This window comes from Aquarana catesbeiana, linkage group LG02, assembly GCF_042186555.1.
Source record: "Aquarana catesbeiana isolate 2022-GZ linkage group LG02, ASM4218655v1, whole genome shotgun sequence".
Classification (NCBI taxonomy): Eukaryota; Metazoa; Chordata; class Amphibia; order Anura; family Ranidae; genus Aquarana; species Aquarana catesbeiana.
The window spans coordinates 213,374,749-213,391,925 of NC_133325.1; positions in this window are offsets into that span (position 1 = coordinate 213,374,749).

Here is a 17,177-nt window from a genome sequence, read left to right on the forward strand (position 1 = left end):
GAAAAACTATGTTCAAAATGCTAATCTCCCCAGAATATAAGAGGAAGTCGCACTAACATTGGCGAGGCCAATTACAACAGAAGAGATAAACAATATTTTAAAAGAGTCATCTGAAGGGAAAAGCCCAGGGCAGGATGGCTTTACGATGGAGTACCTTAAAAAATTTAGGGAAATTTTATCTCCAAGGCTTTGCTCCTGTTTTAATGGGTTGGGAGAGAGGTTTGGACTGAGTAAGGCAGCTTCAATGGCCACTATAACTACTATCTGGAAAGAAGGTAAAGAGAACACATTATGCTCAAGCTATAGGCCAATATTGTAATGAACACCAATACTAAAGTTTTTGCAAAAGTGTTGGCTTTAAGGATGAGAGATCTATTGTCGAAACTGGTCCATCCTGATCAGGTGGGCTTTGTCTCAGGAAGGGAAGGTAAGGACAATGGGGTAAGAACCCTATTGCTACTCCAGAAAATAAGAGAGGGGAGAACCCCCAGTCTATTCTTATTGATTGACGCTGAAAACGTTTTCGACCGAGTAGACTGGGGGTTCATGATAGGAGTGCTGGAGGGTATGGGGATAGGCCCAAGGATGAGAGAGTGGATACAAGTGCTGTATAAGTGCCCTACGGTGTCCATAAAGGTAAACAGAATTTTGTCAGGCCCCTTCAGGATGTACAACGGTATGAGACAAGGTTGCCCCCTGTCTCCGCTGTTGTTCGTGCTGGCGCTGGAACCACTCTTGGCGACGCTAAGGGGAAATGTTGACATAGGGGGTGTGGAGATAGGAGAGGCGACACATAAGCCGGCTGCATTTGCGGACGATGTGTTGTCCTATATCTCCAAACCTCATATTTCATTACCAAATTTATTAAAGGTTTTAAAGGAATATGGAGAGCTTTTTAATTTCAAGATCAACCCAAGTAAATCAGAGATTTTAAATATAAACATAAATTCAAAAGAAGAATCTAGCCTCCAACGGGAATTTCAGTTTCCTTGGAGGAAGTCGGGAATAAAATACTTGGGGATAAAACTTACAGCATCATTGGGGAAAATCTACCAGGCTAACTATATACCCTTATTAAATGGAATAAAAGCAGAGGTAAAGAGAATAGCATCACGACCCTTGTCCTGGATTGGCTGGATCAATGCGTTAAAAATGATAATTTTACCCAAAATATTATATAATTTTCAGATGTTACACATCTATGTACCTCCAGGGTATTTTAGGGTACTTAAAAGTTTAGTATCAAAATTAATTTGGCAGAATAAAAAACCTAGGATTTCCCCTCTAAATTTTACAGAGAGGGAAAGACAAGGGTGGATTAAGTGTACCAGACTTCAAAAAGTACTATGAAGCAGTGGTTTTAACTCGTTTGGTAGAATGGACTAAAGGAAGGAAAGAGAAAAGATGGGTTAAAATAGAAAATACTATGGCGGACACAAATCTAGGGAAAAATATTTGGACACCTCCACAACACAGGGCACTTGGAGTTAATACACTTAGGTTAACTAAAAATGTCATGAGGATATGGGATGCGTTGCACAAACAAAATAAATGGGAATATAATTCACCACTAATGGCACTAAAAGAGAACAATTATTTCACACCAGGCAAGAGTTCGATTGGAGGAAATTGGATCAAAAAAGAGAACTTGCAACTTCGACATATAACACAAAAAGGGAAAATTTGTTCACTGCATGATATAAAAAGGAAAAAAGATTGGTTTGTAATGTATTTTCAGCTTAAACATTTCATAATGGCGCTGCCACACCCACTAAGAGGGGGGAGGATATGACAGCATTAGAGAGAATATGTGACACAGATACAGCACGGGGAGGCATTTCACAGATATATAAAATATTAGTTGAGGGAAGGGAGTTGGAAGTCCCTATGTATATAAAAAATGGGAGAAAGAAATTGGTCAAAGGGGAGAGAATCATAAGATAGGAAAAAATTTGAAACTGGTACACGGATCCTCAGTTAATATTAAAACAATAGAAATTAACTATAAATGTTTAGTGAGGTGGTATAGGACCCCAGGTATAACAGCAAAATACCAAATGGGGCAAACAACAGAATGCTGGAGGGGATGCAAACAGATGGGAATCTATAGCCCATATCTGGTGGAGTTGCCCTAAGATCAAAATATATTGGAGGAAAATATTGAGGTACATCAGGGAGATTACCAGTGTCGAGTTAACTGAAGACCCTTGGATCTGCCTATTCCATGGAGTATATACTCCAGTGAAAGAATACAGGAACTCGATCCTGATACATATGTTGGATGCAGCTAAGAGCCTGATCCCAAAAAAATGGAAGATGGTAGATGGCCCAAAAATAAGTGAGTGGCTCGATAGAATAGATGAAGTCTATAGGTTGAAAGGTCTTAGATTCTCTGAAAAAGGTGGAAGAGAGGGGTTCCTTAAAAGATGGGAAAAATGGAAATTGTTCAAACTGACTAAAGAATATAGTGATGCAAAGGTCTAAGGGTCTAGGGGTAGGGGGAAAGGGGGTAGGGTTGGGAAAGAGAAAAAGGGAGGTTTCAACTTAGGGGAAGGTAGGGGAAGGGAGAAGAAGTATTGTAGTGCATTTATTTTTGTAATACTACCCCTGTTGTGACTTCAGGAGTAACAAGGATGTCTTTTTACCCTTTATTGTATACGAAAATTTTGTTAAATAAAGAATTAAAAAAAAAGAATCCCAGCCACAGTGGCTAGGTGATGACTAGACATGTGCAATTCGTTTCGTTCCAAATTCATTTTTTTTAAAGAATTTCGACAAATTCGTTAATTCAGAAATATCAGAATTAACAAAAAACAATTTACCAAATTTTTCCCAATATTCGTAAATTCGAATATTTGTAAATTTGTAAATTCGAAGACCTGAAAAATCCAAAAATGTGAAAATCTGAAATAATAACTAAGTAATAATAAATTAAATATTACTAACCATTAAATTATAGGTATTGGAATTCCCTTTCAAATTTGGCTGTTAGTGAATGTAATGAATACAAATTAATCCGAAGTAAAAAATGATCTGCAATAACGAATGCCGTATCTAATCGAATGGAACATAACAAATTAATAATACTAAATAACAATAATAATACAAACTTTTTATTATTATTATTATTATTATTATTATTTATTAATTTGTTCCGTTCCATTTGTTTAGATGCAGCATTCGTTATTTCAGATAATTCGTAACTTTGGGTTAAATTCGTATTCATTACGTTCACTAACAGCCAAATTTAAAAGGAAATTCCAATACCTATAATTTAATAGTTAGTTATTATCATGCCGCGTACACACGATCGGACTTTACTGCAGACTTTGCTCGGCGGAATTTACGGCGGACTTTGTCGGCTCCTTGCGTCGGACTTAAAAAGGGACGGACTTAGACACACACGATCACTGCAAAAGTCCGCTGGTTTGGAACGCGGTGACGTACAGCACGTACAATGGGACTATAAAAAGGAAGTTCAAGCCCCACTACGGCACCCTTTGGGCTCCTTCTGCTAATCTCGTGTTTATCTCGTGTTAGTAGAAGTTTGGTTAGAGACGATTCTCGCTTTTCACACAGCTTATTTCGATCGTTTTCTGCGGTTCAGTTTGTGCTTGTGAGGTTTGCATCTGCTTTTCAGTGCGTGTTGGTCAGTTCATAACCTGCCTAGCAGGCCGTTCTGGTCCACTCGTTCCTGATTTTCAGGTCGTCCTTCGTAGGCCTTGCTGTTCTTCAGTGCGTTTGTTATAAGTTTGATTTGTTTGACCAGCCGACCGTTTTGAAGCCATGTCGCGTGGACCTACTCGTTCTCAAGTTCATGCTGCGTGGGGACTTGGTGTTAGGGTTAATACTGTGACCCGAGTCAAGTCCATGAACAGGGCAAGAAGGAGTTCATGGATGAAGAATTGGTTGCGCCAGCGTGACCAATTCTCGCATATGCCTTTGCTCCGTGAGCTCCGTAAGAATAATCCTGAGGATTTCAGGAATTATCTTCGGATGACGGACCCCGTTTTTGAGCATCTGCTGGCTATGCTGACCCCCTATATCAGCAGGCAGGATACCTGCATGAGGCAAGCCATCAGTGCGGAGCAGAGGCTAGTTGCCACTTTACGTTACTTGGCGACTGGGAGAAGTCTTCAGGACTTGAAGTTCTCCACAGGCATCTCCCCCCAGGCTCTGGGGATAATAATCCCAGAGACTTGTTCTGCCATCATTCAGGTCCTGCAGAAGGACTATATGAATGTAAGTTTTATCCTTTAACATTACATGATATGTATTAAATGTTTGCTAATGTATAATCTAAATGTCCTCCTTACCTAATTACCATGCTTGGAATATGCTGTGAATGTCCCCTTTATCTTCATGCATGCCTGTTTTTTGACATTAATCATTTATTGCCCTACATGCATATTTACATCCCCCACCATGCAATCCTGGGTCCATTTATATCTCTAGCCTATAGTCCCTTGAACAATGTATATTGTCAGCTCCATTGTACTGTTTGACCCTCCTCACCCCCTCAAATGTTTGAAACTGTCAGGTGTGTTTTTGACCCTAATTAGAACCCCTCCCCCACCCCCTCAAATGTTTGAAACTGTCAGGTGTGTTTTTGACCCTAATTAGTACCCCTCCCCCACCCCCTCAAATGCTTGAAACTGTCAGGTGTGTTTATTAACCTAATTAGTACCCCACCCCCTCAAATGTTTGAAACTGTCAGGTGTGTTTTTGACCCTAATTAGTACCCCTCCCCCACCCCCTCAAATGTTTGAAACTGTCAGGTGTGTTTTTGACCCTAATTAGTACCCCTCCCCCCACATTCAAATTGATCAATGAGCCATCAGAGGGGGTGATTAATCTTATAAGTGTGCCTTATGTTTTTTATAATTAAAATTACAAACACACATATTAATAATGTTTGACTGCTGTTGTTCACTAATGTTTTTGTGTAATCTGATATCCAAGTTATGTTTAAAAGTACTTATCTTAATTTTTTTTATTTTTTTCACTCCACAGTTTCCTTCCAGTACACAGGAATGGCAGACTGTGACCTCCCAGTTTGCTGACCGTTGGGACTTTCCCAACTGTGTCGGGGCGATTGACGGGAAGCATGTCCGCATTGTGCCACCACCGCATTCGGGGTCTTATTTCTATAACTACAAGGGGTTCCATAGTGTAGTTTTGATGGCGGTGGTCTCGGCACATTTGGACTTTCTGTGTGTGGATGTGGGGAAGAACGGCTGGATGTCTGATGGAGGAGTGTTTGCACAGACCGAGCTGTGCCAGCATCTCCAGACTGGTGGCCTGGGATTGCCACCTGATGACCAGAATGTGGATGGACTCCCCTCAGTTTTTATTGCTGATGAAGCGTTTGCTCTCGGTGAGCAGTTGATGAGGCCATTCCCCCAAAGGACACTCACCCCTGAGAGGAGGGTATTTAATTACCAGCTGGCCAGAGCAAGAAGAATTGTGGAGACTGCCTTTGGGATTCTGGCCAGCCGGTTCCGTTTGTTCCTTTCAGCCATAAATCTGGCGGACTATAAAATTAATCACGTCATACTGGCTTGTTGCATACTCCATAACTTTTTACGAAGACATTCGGCTACATATATTACCTCTGTTGGGCCTGAGGCCGGACTTGTACAAGATCAAACACTGACAGGCCTGGAAATTGGCCTTATTGGCTTGGCCCCCCAAACTGCACGTCAAGTGCGTGAGCGATATGTGAATTATTTTAATGGTTGGGGGGGCCTTTGCTATTCAGCAAGAGCTTACATTTTTGCAAAAAATTAAAAAAATAAATTTTGGATAAAATATCTTGTTTTTCTGTTTGTTTGCATTTAGTTTGGTCTGTCTCCTAGTGCACTTGTAGTAGTGGCAAGTGCATTTACCTTTAGTTAATAAGGCCCTTTGTCACTGTAACCACACAAAAATTTGCAAAACATATTATTGAGAAATAATCAGCCACACACATTGTAGTAGTAAAAACATTTTACTGTGTGCACATTGAAAGGTGCATTTTTTGAAACATTTTTTTGTTTTTTTTGTTTTTTTGTTTTTGGTATTTTTTTTTTTTTTTTAAGAAAAAAAAAATATTTTTTTTGAAGGTTATTAAAGGCATATTTAAACGAAAATAGACCTTGTTTCAAATATTAAAATTCACAACAGTGTTTTGAAAAACATACAAAAAAATAAAAGACCTTACAAAGTTCAACATTTTAATAATGGTGCTGGTGATGTCACCCTTGTAAATCGTTAATTTTTAAGATGCTCAAAATTGAGCATTAAAAAAGTGTCAAGTCAACATGTGCTATCTCCCATCATGCGGGAGCAATGTACGTGTTTTGTGTGTGCAATCCCTTTGTTCCTCTCACCACAAAAAATTTTGAGGATGAAGGGGTTGCAAACACAAAACAAGTACATTGATATCCCATGATGGAAAATAGCACATGATGACACACCGTGTGCATCATAAAAAATATTTTCGAAGGAAAAAACTAGAAAACAAAATTGGAAGAAGAAAAAACTTGACAAGGAAATGAAGAACATGATTGATGTTTTTAGGCAAAACGTTATTATATTCTGCCCAAATCATCAATTATGTTCTTCATTTCCTGTTGCATGGAGTCCAGGCGAAGTTTCATGCTGTGAATTTGGTCACACATTTGATCAATTTGGCCATTCCACAACATTATCTGGCCAATCAGTCTTTGGGCACTGTCTGTGCTGAATGGCTCTGCCGCTTGGCCTTCTACAACCAGAAGCTCACCTAAAATGTGTGTAAAAAAAAAATGGGTTAAAATATGCACGCCTAAATACATTACCTTAAGCTGGGGTGTCAGTCACTCACTTGGTGGGGTTGAAAGCTTGCACACTTCCTCCACCTCTCCTTCCTCCAGCTTGTCGGGTGGGCGTGGTCTTGGGCTTGGGCTATCTTCAGACTCAGGCTGGTGACTTGGGGGGGTCCTGGGATCCTTGGACTGTTGTCTGAGTCTTTTCTCCCCTATGATAATTAAACAAAAGGTATAGTTAAAACACAGTGATATTTTATATTTTTAAAATTAATCTGAAACTTTGGTTATGAGTTGTGGACAATTGTCTTTTTTTGTCCTCAAAAATTTAGAAGACAGGATGAACATTACCTATGAACAACAATTATAAACAATACACATTTTCATGCAAGTTTCACAGATGCAGACACCTCAATGATCTCCTATGTGTATTACCCCTCAAAAATGTTATTATGGTCACATAGTACACTAGTGCTCGTGAGTCCAGATGTGGAACCAGCTGCTGTGTCCTGTCCTTACATTACACTGAATCATTTTTGAAGAAGCATTATATTTTCAAACACATCTACACCACATCACCAAATTTTGGGAATCCGACAAATTATCAAGACCTAAATGTATGTCCAACCCTGTACCATTGTATTTGGCGAAAAAATAACGTCATTTTCTTTAGTATCATATGTATTTTACAAAGAACGGTCTTTACGAACGATGCTGTATAAACAAAAAAAATATGGATCATCATGCAAGTTAAGTATCTCAATTGGAAAACACAACAAGTACTTACTTTTTTTAAGTAGCTTCTTTATTCGCCAATATTGTTCTGGCTCCCTACTTTTGATGTCAGACCACCACTTCCTCAATTGTTCTTTCGAACGTTTAGTGCCAAATTTAGCTTCTAGAGCGGTGACAACCGAGGACATTATTTTGACCTTAAGCATATTCAGTCGTGTGTACGGTCCTTTTTTGCCATCGTAGTCCTCCCTTCTCAATATGGACACCATCTCCACCATCTCTTCAAAAGCCATGTTGGTGGCCTTATATCTCCTCCGGGATGTGGATGGTTGTGGCTCCGGGCTTTCCTCCGTGCTACTTCCACTGATTCTCTCTGCCATCTTTCTCTATCTACTCCCACTGCGCAACGAAGAGTGAAGGGGCAGGGACAAATCGTACTAAAGAACGTCAGGGGCGGGCGATGCAGGCGGAGCATGACACATGCGCAGTGTATATAAAGCTATTACAATGACCTACGTATGTCCGTGCGGTAGTAGCGAGCGTCAGAAACGAAGGTAAGATTAAACGTGGGTGTGTGTGTGTGTGTATATGTGTCCCCTAGATTCTTCACCAAATAATCCTGGGAGTTCTGACTGACATTACAGTTTTTATCTTGTGTCTTGTCTTTCAGCAACAATGAATCCCTTTAAAGAGGCTGATTTTTTGTCGAGATTTATCGATTTATATCAGGAAAACAAAAACCTGTGGGAGGTCAAACCTCCACCCCAGCTGAGGAGTCCCAGGAAGAACTGGGCCTTTTCAGCCTTGATGAAGTGCATGCGCCCAGCTTCAGCCAGGTATCCTTTTTTGGGGAATTTGTGATTGTGTAAATGTTATTAATGATGTTAACGTGTCAAATTTGTAAGTGCTTCATAAAAAATTACTTCATCACAAATATTAATATGTAGACATATCACTAGACAGTAGTGGCCAAAAATATACTTCTGCATAGGTGTGCGCAGCCTCTTGCATTAGGGTGTGCACCCCAAAGCTCAAATACATATGCATGTGTATATGTACTGATGGTGTCAGTAGGGCAGTGGACAGTGTAATTATTTTTATTTTATTTTTAAATAAATTATTGTATTTTGTAACAATTTTTTGGTGGATGAAATATCAGTGGTCTAAACAGGGGGGAATATGCACCACACAAGGCGAGTAGGGTGTGCCCAGGCACCCCTGGCACACCCTGTGCGCATGCCTATGTACTTCAGATATTGTTGATCAGCTGGAATAATGGTGGGGTCAAATAGCTAGCCTTTAATATTTGTAGAGAATTATATTTGCAAGTCATGAGCTGAAAATTGTGTGTGATTGCGTAACCCAAAATTACAACTATGTCCCTTTTTTGACACAGGATGACCTCAGCCAGGAGGAGGCCTTGACCAGTGGGAGAGAGGAGGAAGCCTTGCCCAGTGGGAGAGAGGAGGAGGCTGTGGCTGGGCCTAGTAGAAGCCGCACGGAGTGTCAGGTGCCTCCCCTCCGCATTCTCATCAAAAGGCCCAGAAGAATGACCCAAACTGAGGAGGAATCCCTAGCCCTCATTCGTGAAGCCAGCCAAATCCTCAGCACACCACCCAATGCAGAGGAGGCGTATGGGACATATATGGCCACCAGATTGCTGGAATTGGAAAAGGGGCAACGCCTCCTCTGTGAGGGTTTAATTTTTCAGGCCTATCAGATGGGCTTGAGAGGGGAGCTTAATGCTACAACCTATCTAGCAGATGAAGCCACTCCCCCTCCTCCTCCTCCTCCTGCCCCAAGTACACCACCAGAGGCCCAGCCTCCGAGGAAGGCTGCAGAGAAGCGTGCAGGGAAGACTCCATGGAAGACTCGAAAGTGATTGCCTGGTTTCTGTCTGGTCTGACTGTGCTCCCTGTGCTCCTTAGTCGCAAGATACCAATTTTCTTGTCCTAAAACTTGATGTGTGTCCTGGGGGACGAAAGGCTTCACAGATTCTAAAAGTATCTCCAGTGTTGCCTTCCTAATTTTTGGTTAACCCAAATAAATTGATTTTTTAGTTACCTTACATTATTGACTATGTGTTTTGAGTCCAAAACGACATTTTGTTTGGGAGTAGGCAGGTACAGGTCAAAAAGACTATGGGGTTGATTTAATAAAAGCAAATAGACTGTGCACTTTGCAGAGGGCAGTTGCCCTCTGCAAGTGCAATTGCTCCAGAGCTTAGGAAATGAGGTAAGGCTTGACTTTGCAAAGAGTACCCAATCCTGTGCAAGGAAAATTAAAAAATCAGCATTTTTGCTTGCACATGATTGGATGATGGTAGCTTCTGCTCATTTACTAAGCTCTGGAGCAACTGCTCTTGCAGAGGGCAACTGCACTTTGCAAAGTGCACAGTCTTTTTCCCTTTAGTAAATCAACCCCTATGTGTGTTTTTTCCAAAAATCTAAAATCAAGTGCAAAGTACTAGTGAAAAGTGTACTTTAGAAATTGCACTGCAAGTGCACTTGTTGGAAGTACAGTCGCTGAAAATCTGAGGGGAAGAGCTGAAATGAGGGGAAGCTCTGCTGATTTTATCATACAATCATGTGCATGAAAAAGGTTTTATTTTTTTCAGGTTCCTTGCATGTGCCCCTTGGATCCACAGCGAAGGCACTTCAAAATGCTCTTTCTGTGCAATTCCAAGTAGAATTTGCACTTGTAGTGAAAAATGAATTTGCCTTTGGAAAATAAACCCCCCATGTCGAATTAACAAGGGACACCAACCTCATTAAGCTTCATTAAAACAACACAAAATATTAAGGTTATTGTGGTAACTTGAAACTACAAAAAAAAAAAATGTTTGTATAATTTAGCACACATTGTAAAATAGATAGTGTGTAAATCTAAAAAAAAAAAAAAAAAAATGAGTCCAAAATCGAATTTAATACTTTATTTATGGAGATCTGGCTTTTTAAAAATATCATATTAGTCATGGCATGAGGATAAATCATGAAGAAAGTACTTTGTGAGAACTATGTGAATAAAAAGCAACAAAACAACTTCATTCCTCTCACATTATAAAGAAAAAAAAACGCTGTATTAAAAGATCACAGAAGAGGAATGTGCTAGCTTCAGTACGAAGGCTAGTTTTACCAGACTGAGTGCTCCCGTCTTGTAATTGCTTCAGAGCATGCGTCAGTTTGAGTTTGTCAGATTAGCACACAGATTACATTTTTGTCCGCTAGAAAGAAGAGTCCGTCGGATAGATTTAAAACATGTTTCAAATCTAAGTCCGTCCAACTTTTGAGCAAACAAAGTCCACTGGAGCCCACACACGATTGAATTGTCCGACGCAATGCAGTACGCTGGACCAAGTCTGCCGTAAAGTCCGCTCGTGTGTACGCGGCATCAGTTCGAATTTCTTTTGAATTTTTGGATTTTCTAATTTTCTAATTTACGAATTGCGATCATAACGAATGACCTGAAAAATGAAAAAACAAAAAACAAAAAGACAAATTAAACAAAAATGAACACATTTTTTGGCAGTGCACATGTCTAGTGATCACCAAACTCTCTGTCCCTAATGTAAGTGATGGAGGTAGGACCCCTGAAGTCTCCATTAAAAACCATGCTCTTTCTATACAGCAGCATAGATTGCATGTCAGCATCCTTGTTGCAGATACAGTGGAATTTTGTCTTTGTGCATTGCCACACATGTGTTAATATGCATGCATTAAATACATTGCAGTAGGGCAGTCCATTTATTCCTAATGGGGTGTCAGCACAACACAGGATTTAACATACATGCACCTTTATATGTAATTCAGTGCAGCACAAGATGCATGTGGTTTATCCTTATGTGTTGTGGTGTGCTATGTATATGCACTGTTGTGTTTCACAGTGGCGGTGTGTCCATAAAGGGCACAGGAGCGCCGCTCCCTCTCTCCTGGCACCGCTCTCTCACCATAGATAGATTCATGCATTGCATTGGTCGCCGCTGACACCCCCTATTCAGGTGTCCAGCCCCTTTTCAGGCACCGGGCACCTGAATTACAGTGTTTTTTGGAAGCACCTGATTAGAGCCTACGGCTCTAATAGGCACCCAAAAAGGTGAACAGCGGGTGCCATGTTGTGCATTCTCTGTTCACTCATCTGTGTGTTAGCAAAGCGAAGGAATTCACTTTGCTAACACTGAACCGCCTCTCAGCCAATCAGGTGCTCGGGTCTGTTACCTGTCACCTGATTGGCTTAAACGTCAGGTGCTGTGATTGGACGCCTGATAGAGAGGACGGAAGAAGACATTGAGGAGCGTGGATGACACTGCCGCTGACCCGCTGTGAGACAGGTAAGTGCCGGGCAAGGCACACTGGCAGCATTTGATGGGGCACAGTAGCAGCAATTGATGGGCACACTGGCAGAATTTGATGGGGCACAGTAGCATCAATTGATGGGCACACTGGCAGCATTTGATGGGGACCGGTAGCAGCTATTGATGGGCACACTGGCAGCATTTGATGGGGCACAGTAATGGCAATTGAAGGGCATGCTGGCAGCATTTGATGGGGCACAGTAGCAGCAATTGATGGGCACACTGGCAGAATTTGATGGGGCGCAGTAGCATCAATTGATGGGCACACTGGCAGCATTTGATGGGAACCGGTAGCGGCTATTGATGGGCACACTGGCAGCATTTGATGGGGCACAGTAATGGCAATTGAAGGGCACGCTGGCAGCATTTGATGGGGCACAGTAGCGGCAATTGATGGGCACGCTGGCAGCATTTGATTTGGCACAGCGGCTATTGATGGGCACACTGGCAGCATTTGATGGGGCACAGTAACGGCAATTGATGGGCACACTGGCAGCATTTGATGGGGCACAGTAGTGGCAATTGATGGGCACACTGGCATATATTTGATGGGGCACAGTAGCGACAATTGATGGGCACACTGGCAGCATTTGATGGGGCACAGTAGCGACAATTGATGGGCACACTGGCAGCAATTGATGGGCACACTGGCAGCAATTTTTGGGTACAGTAGCTGCGTTTGATGGCACAGTGGCTGTGCTTGATGGGCACAGTGGCAGCATTTGATGGGCACAGTGGCTTCATTTGATGGCACAGTGGTGGCAATTGATGGGCACAGTAGCTGCGTTTGATGGCACAGTGGCTGCAATTGATAGTTTTTTTTTCAGTTTGTTTGCGCCCCCCAAAAAATTTTGAGCACCGGTTGCCACTGGTGTGTCAATATAATTGCACCCAGCCATATAAACAACACATGTGTTATTTGGTATTTCACAATTCAAAGATGTCAACTTTTTGCCAATGCGCAACAATGTGAATCCTCTTTATTAATGTTCAGTTTAAAAATAATAAAATGAATGCAAAATTATGATAACACACTTTTAAAAAACATAACAGAAATCCTCCATGCCCCCCTCCCACCCCCTCCCACCCCCCTTTATTAACAGGGTATACAGGCCAAAAGCTGTTACCATGCTAACTGTCCTTGCTCGGTTTTACCTGACTCTGCAAAAAAGGGTCTAACCTGCATGAATTCACAGTCCTTACATAACTTTCTTTTTTTAGTCTAGTCATCAGAAAAATGGAAAACAAGACATATAACACAAGAGTTCCTCCAGTAATAACATTATTGGATAATAATAATAATAATGATAAAATGTATATACAGTATGAATATATCTGTAATAATCCATCAAAACCTTTCAAAAATTGTGTATTCAAAGTAAATAAAGCTTAAGCTTACTTGTTAGGGATAGTGAACATTTTGCCAGGAGAAACTCTGCTTCATTGGTTAACCAAATACCTCTGAAAATACTTAATGCAGTCAATTTTTTTTGCCAATGCAAACACTTTAAAATTGTAAGTTAACAACATGCGCACAAGCAAAACTATTTCCTGGGGTTTGTCCTGAAGTTTTGCAGTTGCTATGCAGGCACAGTGCAGGACCTATGATTTTCTAAGACCTATTTCCTTGATTTCTTCTGGCTGTTCAGCCCAGAGGTCATAGGCTTTCCATACCTTCCCCTTAGAATGTCATAATGCTACTATAATTGCCTAAGAAGCAGAGATCCCCAATGCAAAGAACAATAGTGATCCTCCAAATCCTGTCCTGTGTCCCCCCTTCCCATTTGACAGATGCATTTTTTTTCAACCAAGTAGCAAATGGTATTGGGTACCAAAAAACAAGCTACAGACTTGTGAATCAGCAGTTATAATTAGGGATGAGCTGAACACCCTCCTGTTCGGTTCGCAGCAGAACATGCGAACAGACAAAAAATTTGGCAGAACACACGAACACCGTTAAAATCTATGGGACACGAACATGAATAATCAAAAGTGCTAATTTTAAAGGCTTATATGCAAGTTATTGTCATAAAAAGTGTTTGGGGACCTGGGTCCTGCCCCAGGGGACATGTATCAATGCAAAATTTTTTTTTTTTAAATGGACATTTTTTCAGGAGCAGTGATTTTTTTAATGCTTAAAGTGAAAGAATAAAAATGAAATATTCCTTTAAATATTGTGCCTAGGGGGTATCTATAGTATGCCTGTATAGTGGCACATTTTCCCGTGTTTAGAACAGTACCACAACAAAATGACATTTCTAAAGGAAAAATTGTCATTTAAACTGATTGCAGCTGTAATGAATTGTCTTGGCAATATAGATACAGATAATTTTAAAAAAGAGCATGGGGTCCCCCCATCTATTAACAGGCCCTTTGGGTCTGGTATGAATACTAAGGGGAACCCCGAATCAAAATGTAAAAAAAAATTGCGTGGGGGTCCCCCTAAGATCCAAAAGAGGCCCTTCGGGTCTGATATGGAAATTAAGGGGGACCCTGCACCAAATTTTGAAAAAAAAATGGCATAGGGGTCCCCCCCAAATCCAAGGAGCAGCCTCAGAGGATGTTGTTTGGTGGAGACATGTAGGTTGAGGCTGCTACTTATTGTTTATTCACCTGGGATGGTCGGGAGGAACGGCAATCCTTTCCTCTGTACTACGGATGAGCCCGATGTTCGAGTTGAACGTAAGTTTGACTCAAACATCGGGTGTTCGCCCATTCGCCAAACAGGGAACAATATGTGACATTTGCGGCAAATTCGAAAGCCCTAAAAAGCCGTTAGCATATGGGACACTAACATGAAAAACCAAAAGTGCTCATTTTAAGGCTTATATGCAAGTTATCGCAATAAAAAAAAGTGTTTGGGGACCAGGGTCCTGCCCCAGGGGACATGTATCAATGCAAAAAAAGTTTTAAAAAATGTCCTTTTTTTGGGTGCGATGATTCTAATAATGCTTAAAGTGAAACAATAAAAATGAAATATTCCTTTAAATTTCATGCCTGGGGGTGTCCTTAGTATGCCTGTAAAGTAGCACATCTTTCACGTGTTTATAACAGTACCACAGCAAAATGACATTTCTTTTTTTTAATCGAAAAATAACTTTTATTGAGCATAAAATAAAAGATACAACAAGGCACGGATATGGTTAGTGCAACAAGCACTACAATTACGGATTAGTCCAATTGACATATAGTGCATACAAAACATTAGAAATGACAAAGTGCTTTCAGTGCACGTAGACAGTTGGTCAGCGACGTGGGGAGGCAGGTTTACACATAACAGTACAGCTAGCTATTGAGTGGGAGAAACCCAGTGTTGAGGGGACCAAGGGAGAGGTTGATGGAATCAGCCCAGTCAGCTCATGCGTCAGTTTCCTGTATCACTGGTTGAGGTGTCTTCAAGCCATCTATCCCAAATTTTGTGGAATTTGTCTGGGCAGCCCCTGTGTATGTATATTATTTTTTTATACGATAGAGTGGTATTGACTGCTCTGATCCACTGTGGTAGGGTGGGAGGAACCCCCCTTAGCCATGTTTTGGCAATCTGTAGCCTGGCAAGGAATAACGTTTCTTGTAAAAAAGTGTTCAAGTATTTTTCGCTTTCAGATAGCGAAAGGAGCCCTAACAAACATTGGCGGGGGCAGAGGGTTATTGGGGAGCCCATGCGATCATGTAGAAACTTTACCACTTGGGTCCAAAACCCTTGTATGAAGGGACAAGCCCACATTAGATGAAAAAAGGAGGCTGTGCAGTGTCCACAGTTCGGGCAGTTCGGATTGTGGTCGTGTCTGTATTTGGCTATGCGGCGTGGGGTTAGGTATGATCTATGAAGCATATATAGATGGGAGAGATGGTCAGAAAGTTTAGGAGAGACTGCTTTGCAATTGGCAAGGGCCTCCTCCCAATCCTCATCCATCAGGCTGCCTAGGTCTAGTTCCCAGCGTAACTTTAGCTGGTGAGTAACAGCATCAGCAGCAGGTCTCATAAGGTAGGTGTAGAATTGGGAAATCAATTTTTTGGAGTCCTTTCCCATAATTATATCTACTGGAAGTGGGATCTCAATCGCTGGGATAGGGCTACCAAACTGCGAGTTGAGCGCGTGTTGAATTTGGAGGTAGCGAAAGAGCATGTGATTTGGTAGGGCAAAGTCATCTTTAAGTGTTTGGAAAAGTTTGACCATCCCATGGGCTACAACTTGTGTTAAATATATGATGCCCTTGGAAACCCAGAGATTGCGATCAGGGAGTGAGGTGAGTTCAGGGAGGTTGGGGTTATCCCATAAGGGGGTGTGGGAGTATGGAGAGGGTGCCTGACCAATGCGCATAGCTGCACGCCAAATTTTACAATGATGTGTTAGCATTGTTCCCCCAATGCTGGTGTGGGTTGAGTCGCGGAGTTCGCAAAATAGAATCTGAAAGGGGTGAGAGATCATGCCGGAGGACTGTGGGCATACCATTTGAGTGTAGCGGACTTTATCTGAGAGGTTGAGATGGAAAAAGTGGGAGAGTTGAGCCAGCCGCTATGTAATAGATGTAAAGATCGGGGAGTGCAGTGCCTCCCAGGTCAGTTGGACACTTCAAGACCTTCCATGTCAATTTGTGACGGAGGATCCCCATACAAAAGTATTGAGGATAGATTCCATTGCTTTAAATATGCGCTGGGGAAGATGTACTGGGGACTGCCAGAATATATACAATAATTTGGGAAGGAGGATCATCTTTACAAGATTAATGCGACCCATGATCTCAAGGGGAAGCCTAGACCACACCTGTGTTTTGAGTTTTAGAGTGTGGAATAATGATTCAATATTGAGTGCTATAAAGTCGGGCATTGAGCGGGAGATGTGTATACCTAAATATTTAATGATGCTTGCTCTGACTAGTGGGAGGGCGGCCTGCTCGAACATAGGGACACACAGGTCTAAGGGGAGGATTTGGGATTTGACCCAGTTTATCTGAAGCCCGGAGTACATACCAAATGCTGTGATTACATGCAGGGCTGCTTGAAGTGAGGGATCTGCGTCGGCTAGGTACAGAAGCATGTCATCAGCGTAGAGGATTATCACCTCATTTAGACCGCCACTGTGAAGGTCCTTGATGTCTGGGTGGGACCTAAGTGCTATCGCTAGGGGTTCGACTGCAAGGGCATATAGCATGGGTGAAATAGGACAGCCCTGTCTCGTACCGCGCGATAATGGAAAGGAGGGGGATATTCTACCATTCACCTGAATACGTGCCGTGGGGGCATAGTAAAGTAGCTGAAGCCATTTTATAAACTTTGGGCCAAAGCCGAATTTTTTGAGGCAT